The sequence below is a fragment of the Trichosurus vulpecula genome, chromosome 7, assembly GCF_011100635.1.
Source record: "Trichosurus vulpecula isolate mTriVul1 chromosome 7, mTriVul1.pri, whole genome shotgun sequence".
NCBI lineage: Eukaryota > Metazoa > Chordata > Mammalia > Diprotodontia > Phalangeridae > Trichosurus > Trichosurus vulpecula.
In genome coordinates this window covers 245222390-245230001 of record NC_050579.1, presented here as the reverse complement: position 1 = coordinate 245230001, position 7612 = coordinate 245222390, and the positions used below count along the sequence as shown (strand labels likewise).

The 7612-nt window shown below is 44.3% G+C and overlaps 1 pseudogene; it reads right to left on the bottom strand.

Annotated features, from left to right (window-relative positions):
- Positions 1-1215: 1215 nt before the first annotated feature.
- LOC118857877 lies at positions 1216-6916 on the bottom strand (annotated as a pseudogene).
- Between the last annotated feature and the right edge of the window lie 696 nt (positions 6917-7612).

The window sequence follows — 7612 nt, the reverse complement described above, 5'->3', positions numbered from 1 at the left end:
CTACGAGTCCACATCCATTGAAAATCATAGTTTATGAGTCTCAACCAATTTTTTTTTAAATTTGTTCTCCAGTTGGTCAGAGGGTATAATTAGTTCAGAGCAGAGGCATTCATTGAAATAAAAAAGTCAGTCGGGCAAGTAGTATGTACTAAATGCCTGCTATGTTCAAGGCACTGTGCTAAGTACTGGGCATACAAAGAAAAGCAAAGACAAGCCTGCTCTCAGGGAGCTCACAGTCTAATGAGGGGAGATAACATGCAAACAGCTATGTGCAAACAAGCTATATTCAAGAGAAATAGGAAATAATTACAGAAGGAAGGCACTATGCTTAACAGGGATTGAGAAAGGCTTCTTGTAGGGAGGGGAGGGGGAGGTTGTTGGGGGGTGGGGATTACGGGAAGCCAGGAGGCGGAAGTGAGGAGGAAGAGCATTCCAGGCATGGGGAACAGTCAGAGAAAATCCCTGGATCCAAGAGATGTTGTGTCTTATTTGAGGAACAGCAAGGACTCCAGTAACACTAGGGCTATCAGGTATAAGAAGATTAGAAAGATGGGGGTGGGCTAGGCTCTGAAAGGCCTTAGTAAGAAAAGCTGCAATAATATAACAGCTAAAATGGAGAACATTTGAAGGTTTGCAAAGCAATACATACATATACGTGTGTATATTATATGTATGCATATGTGTATATATATATATATGTATGTGTATATATGTGTGTGTGTGTATGTGTATGATCTCACTCGATCCTCACAACTCTATAAGTTAAGAGCTATTATGCTGATTGTATAGATGAAGCAACCGAGGCTCAGAAAGTTTAAGTGACTTGGGCAGGGTCACATAGCTAGAAAATGAGGGAGGCAGGATTAAAACTCAGATCTTCTTAACTTCAGGTTCAGAACTCTATCCAGTACACCAAAGGTATCACATACAGCACCACAACATTGCCCAGTCAAGATTAAAACATAGTTGGGAAATAAATATTTAACAAAATAAATAAAAATATGCTTAAACATGGATAATGTTAATATGGAGTTTTCTTTCAAGGCAATCAGGGTTGAGTGACTTGCCCAGGGTCTCACAGCTAGTAAGTATCTGAGGCCAAATTTGAACTGAGGTCCTCCTGACTCCAGGGCAAGTGCTCTATCCCCTGCCCTACCTAGCGGCCCCTAAAATGTAGGGTTTTTTTTGTTGTTGTTGTTGTCAAATGTTAAATTTATTGCAAATAGTCTCCTTTGTAGTTTTTAACTTGCTGGGCATTCAACAGCACCACTATTGATGTCATCAATGACATCATGAGGGTGTTTGCCATCAGTGTTGTAGCCCACAGACTGGGCTGTTCCAAGTATCTCTTTAATAGTTCCAGAGAGATCTCTTGCCAAAGATTGGTGCCTCATCTGTCAGGCAATGTTGACAATCTCATCGAAACTGATGTTTCCACTGTGTTTAATATTTTTCTGCTTCTTTCTGTCCCGAGGAGGTTCCTTTAGGGCTTTGATGATCAAGGCTGAGGCAGAAGGCACAACCTCAATCTGGGCCTGTCTGTTCTGAATGGTAAGTTTCACTGGGATTCTTAGTCCTTTCCAGTCACCAGTTGCTTTGGCAATGTCATCACCAACCTTTTTGGGAGACAAACCCAAGGGACCAATTTTGGGGGCCAGAGCTGATGTGGCACCAACTTCACCACCTATGCACCTTAAAAACACAACTTTAATTTCATTAGGGTCAAACTTGGGCAGCACGGCGGCGATGAATGTGGTGGCTTGGCCTGGACGCTACGGGGTGGCTGCTGCTGTCAGATGAACCCGGATTCGGGATGACCGAAAGAAGTTGCACCTTCACCACCATGAGCTGGGAGCCAAAAGGTGTAGTTTTCTAAGCCAATATGTGGCCCAAAGGAATCCTTTTTCTCAGTTTAATGGCCCTTGTTTCTATTTGAGTTTGATACCACCTGCCTAACTACAGAACATTCTCCCCATAACCTTAGGGCTCACTTTCCCTACACAAATTATCAGTGCAGAGAGTGGACACACATCAAAATCATGCTAAGGGAACACCTATTTCCAGGGAGATTGGCGACTCATGCCTCCTGAAGTAGTCTTTTCTTATGTCCTTGGCTTCTTCTATTGATATCAATGTGCTGCTTTCGCTGGACCTGTTCCCCAATGGGTATGGTGTCCCTCTGGTGGTCATCTCGCTGGGCATGGCTCTGCTAACCTCGTGGTAGCAATTGCTGGGTGTTGCTTCCTGTTACCAGCTTGTGGGTTTCATCTCTTCAGGGCAATCTGCCAGACATCTTAGCTCCACTTTGCTAGTTAGAACACTCCCTAATAAAAGTCATACAGATAGTTCTTTATTGCTAGTCACTGCACCCAGTTTAAAAAAAAAAAATCTTGGGCTAAGATTAAGTGTTCTCTTTGTCCCTATGTCTGGGAAGTGATTAAATCCCTCTGTTCCAGATAACTCCCTCACCAAGGGTTAGAAATTCTAAAGATTCTCTCAGGATTAGCATGCAAATATATCTATGGTATAACCATGACTAACTGAATGAAAAAGCATTTATTAAGTTCTCAGTGCTGGGGATACAAACTTAAGCAAGCAAGACAGCCCTTGTCTTCAGGGAGCTCACACTAATACAGAAAGGCAGTACATATAGGGAAAACAGAGTAGGAAAGGGGGGAAGGTGAGTGAGGGTCCATGTGTGGCAATGTGTCTGGAGATGGTCAAATGAAATAGTGGCCTGGCTCCAGGAATGACAAATGGACAGCTCACTTATTAGAGCCTAGGGTACCAGGGGCAGAATCTGGGTTCCCTTGAGAAGAGGAAGAGGGTCAAGGAACAAAAGATGATCTAAGGAAGCAAGGTTCTCCACCCATTTTTCTCTAGTCAGTGTACTTGCCTTTATTATGCATATCTGTCAACTGCAAAAACCATCGCTGAGGAGGAGCTGTATTTTGTTTAAGGGAAACCTCATTGTTTTCCTATAGAACATAGAATGTTAGAGCTGAAAAGGATTCTTGGAACATAGAACATACATATTGTTGAAAGGCAACTTAGGATGGAGAGCTTAGAATGTTAGGGCTGAAGAGGACCTTCCGAACTATCTAGTTCAACTCCTCCATTTTATAGATGAGGAAATGGCCTGAGAGAACAAAGCCTTGTCCAACATAACCCAAGATGCCACCGCATGACTTCAGGCTGGAACCCAGATTTCTGGACTCCTGGGTGTAATATTAATCTGAGCAAAGATCTTCCCCACTGTGAGAAACGTGGTTTTGGCGATCACTGGACTTCCTAGGCAGGGCCAAAGTCCTGAAGAAGAACCCTGTGATAATCCCTAGGGAAGGCTGTACAGATCACAGGACTCCCAGAAGAAGACCAAGTGGTAGCCATCCCTTAATCTGTGGGGATCACAGGGCCTCCTAGGGGTCAGACCCTAAGGAAGACCCAAGTGATGGCCCCTTAGGATGGCAGTAAGATCACAAGGCTCCCGAGACAGGGCCGGAAGTCCCATGTGATGTCCCCTTAAGAAGGCCATGCAGACCACAGGGTTCCCCAAGGGAATCCAGAGTGGTAGCCCTCTTAACACCGCAGTGGGGATCACAGGACACCCCAAGACAAGATCCAGGAGTAAGCCTGGTGAGCTTCCGCTGCCTGTTGCTTCCCTTCACCTGACCTTAGGAAAATCCATGTGATTTGCCCATTCACACCCAAAGAATTCAGGACCAGAGTGGGCAGAGGGAAGCATTTTATTACGCTCCGCGGGAGAGCGGGTATAGTGTTCGCGGGAACACTCACACTGATACAGCTGCAGGAGCAGGGGTAACCATTCCCTCCACTCCTGCTAGAGTCATGGTTAGTTTACAATCTTTGTTTTTTACATAGTTTTCCTAGGTTATATAGTTTATATAAATAGGATAATAAGGATACAGAAGCAAAAGTGAAGTTAATTAGATTTTCCTTGTCTTAGTTTAGGATTAAACTATATTCTTTTACTTCCCCTATTTTCCCTCTTTAACATATGCAAATTATGCAAATCAGTAGGCCTGGATTCTTGACCAAGACCAGACCCTAGATAAGCTTGAACAGGTTCAAGTGGGTTTGGCCTCTCTAATTCCCCAGACTGCCTTCTCAAAAAGTATGCACATGCATACAAGCCTCTGACCTCTCACCTGACCGACCTTGAGGCCTGGTCTCTGCTAAAGCTGGGGTGGGGGAGGGCAGGGAAGCACACCTTTAGTTCTGTGGAAACAAAACTCCTCCTCCCATTTCTTACACCCACCCATTCAATAGGGCTCAGGTGGGCCTAGGTGGGAAGGCCTGATTATATATAGGCCCCAAACCCCTACTTACTAGGTGCTAAGCCGATGTGGCCCTAAGGGGAGTTGCTAAAACCAGAGCCAATGGCATGTGCACAGAGTTCTAGTCAATCAGATGACGGCTATGACTGTATAACAAGAGAGCCCAGAACTGGGAGCAACAGAACAGAACTGGGAGCAGCAGAGAGTGGCAGGATTCAGAAGCAGAGAGCCAGCATGGAAAGTGCAGAGCGGAGAGTGCTGAACAAGAGGGAGTGGCAGAGATCAAGGAACTCAGAGTCAGCAGAGCTGCAGGAGACAGTGCTGAGCAGAGAGTTAGGATTCATGAGTGATCTTTTTATAGGGAGGCCCCAGCATCGAGGGAAAACTACAGTATGGCTTGGTTTCTTGCTATAATATTTTGTTATAATTTCCTTGTTGCTACAGTGAGGTGGGCTTATTGGTTTTAGAATATTATTGCCACAATATCAAATTGGGGGCATTGGTCCTTGAATCTGATCCTGTGGAGTCTAAATGAGGAGGGCACAGTCTCTGGGAATCCCTTGAACCCTTGAACTCTCCTTGAATCTTCCCACTCGACCTGGCCTTGGCCTGAGGCTATAACCATTAAGCCCAAATGCCTACCTTGCCCAGTCCTCTATTATCCAGCTGTTTCCCACCCTTAATCCTGTTTCCCATCCTTAATCCTGATCAAAATATCTATACCCGAGCTCTGTTACCCCAGCCCTTTATGGTCTGTCATTTCCATATAGCCTTCTAGCCTTCAGCTATTTCCCCCACCCTGGAGTCTGACCTCATCCCAGTCCCTTCAAGCTCCTCCTTAGACTCCTCCTTAAGTCCCTCCCTAGACCCCTCCTCTGGTCACCCCAGACCACCCCTCAATCCCTCCCACAACCTTTGTGTATATAATCTCCATCTTGCCTCCATGCTCCTAGCTCAGATTGGTCTGCCCTGCTTTCCTTACAGGCATCGCAAGGGGTGGGATGTCTTGGGGCAGGCCTATTTGGCTAACTCTTAATAAACTTTATCTTTTCCCTTGGCTGAGAAAGCTTGAGTCGAATTCTTTCGGCAGGACCCGGTGTGTCAGTACTTTGGGGTGTCGAGTACTTCTCCCCCCAAACCCTCATCATAAATAAATGTTATTCTTCTGCCTTCTACCTAGAGAATTCCTTATATTTCATGATTCCGAACCATTCAGGCATGCCCATGGTCCTCTCTGAGGTCATGAATTTTGCCTTTCTGCTATAGTGGGTCACCAGGAAGATTGAGAAAGGCACCAATTCAGTAAGGAAAAACATGAAGAACATGGAATTGAAAGTCAGAAGACCCTAGGCCTAGTGTGTTGTTTGTCCTTCACTTTTGAAGAGGGCCAGTGCAAATTTTACGGACCAAAAGGCCATATGTGGCCTTCTACATCCTTAAGTGCAGCCTTTTGACTGAATCGATTTGGTCAAAAGGCCGCACTTAAGGATATAGAAGGTCATACGTGGCCTTAAGGCCGCAGGTTCCCCACCCCTGGTCTAGGAAGTCTTTCTGGACTACTATGAATCAGATAAAGAGGCAGTGGCTTCCCAAACCCATCCCCCATTCCCCTGGCATTCTTATCCTCTCACTGCATACACCACCCTCTTGCAGGGCCCCATTAAACGGTAACTGCGGAGATTCATTTCATAGTGTCTGGTTTGTGGTTTCTACGGCCTTTCTGACGAGTCATATGAGGATATGCTTGTCTCTCAGAATTTGGTAACTTTGAGTGTTCTCTTTTCTAGAGAATATAAACTGCTAATATTTAGCTCACTAGGAAATATATACACACAAATTTATACATGTCTGTATTCGTAACTGAGACCTATTCCCGGATGTTAGGATCTTGGTGTATGGGAAATTTGTTCTCTGCTCCCCCCCCCCCTATAAAATCTGAGTTAGCATTCTCACATGTAGAATTTCATGGGAGAAGTCTAAGCACCTCCACAAGAGGGCCTTTGATCCTGACTTGAGAGAACAAACCAAGGCCATCCACCTAATAATGGCCAGGCAATTTAAAGGCAGAACTACCTGGAAAGATTCATGGCCATATTAATTTGCTTCTATCTTGTATACCTCTGTAGTTTTAATTGCTTCTCATTTTCTTTTGTTGTGGGTTTTTTGGGGGGTTTTTTCCCCCTAAAAACCAGCTAAGAGGTCTTTTCCTGTGACTCCAATTATAACTTAGTAGGTAAGTGTCCACCTGGGGGCAAATGGCACCATAGCCCCAGGGATCATAGATAAGATTCTCCACATCCCCCTGTTTAGACCTCAAGAAGATGAGGAAACATTTCAATCCTATATTTTTATATTCCTTCAGTGAAACATAAAGATTCCAAAACATAGGCCTGGAACCAGAAATAACATAATACCTGGCTCCTCCACCAATTACCATTCTGAAACCCCCCTTAAAAGGAGGGAGTACTCCTAACACAATTCAGAGATGGGAATTTTCCTGTACAAAAGAGAAAGGTGGGGAGCCATATTGAAGCTGCCACACTACCCCCAAGTCAGTTTGGACTCAGATTTGGAGGACCTTAGCACTCACCTCCCATCTCTAGCCCTCCAGAGGCCATGGGCAGCTATACAGAATAACCTCTAATAAATCTCATTTGGATTTATAAGTCTTAATGTATAGGCTTTCTCCTTTCTTCTTTGCTGTGCCAATGCTGAATTAACACGTAATCATCGTTTGGAAAGACCTTTGCCCCCAAAGGTAGGAATTGAAATGATTGGGAGAAATTGATCAATCAGTCACCAATCAATATATGTTTATATGCCAGGTCCAACAGGCTTAAGGAGAAGTGCAAAAACAGTTCTTGTCCTCAAGAGGTTTACACTCTAGTGGGGGGGGGGGCGGGGAGGTGTAGAATAAATAAAGAAATAAATAACTGTGAATAAGTAACTGTAAATTTTTGTAAATAATTAGATACATACACAGAGGAGATCAGACTCACACAGAGAGATGTCATTCAAGTTGCTGCAGTCAAGTGGCCCTAAATTACTTCTTCTGCTGATGAGAAAGCCAAGGTTTGAAGTTTTTATGTCCTGGATAAACAAGGTCATCACTTCACTGCTTATTTATTCATGTGCTTCCCTGGATTTTTATAAAATGTCATAGTTGTGAGGAGCCTTAGGAAATATTTTGCCCAACTCCTTCATTTTACAAATGTGGAAACTGAGGCCCAGAGAGCTGAAGTGCTTTGCCCATGATCATACCAGTAAGTAATAGAGATGGAATTTGAAATCCGGTACTGTGGCTCTGTAGTTTG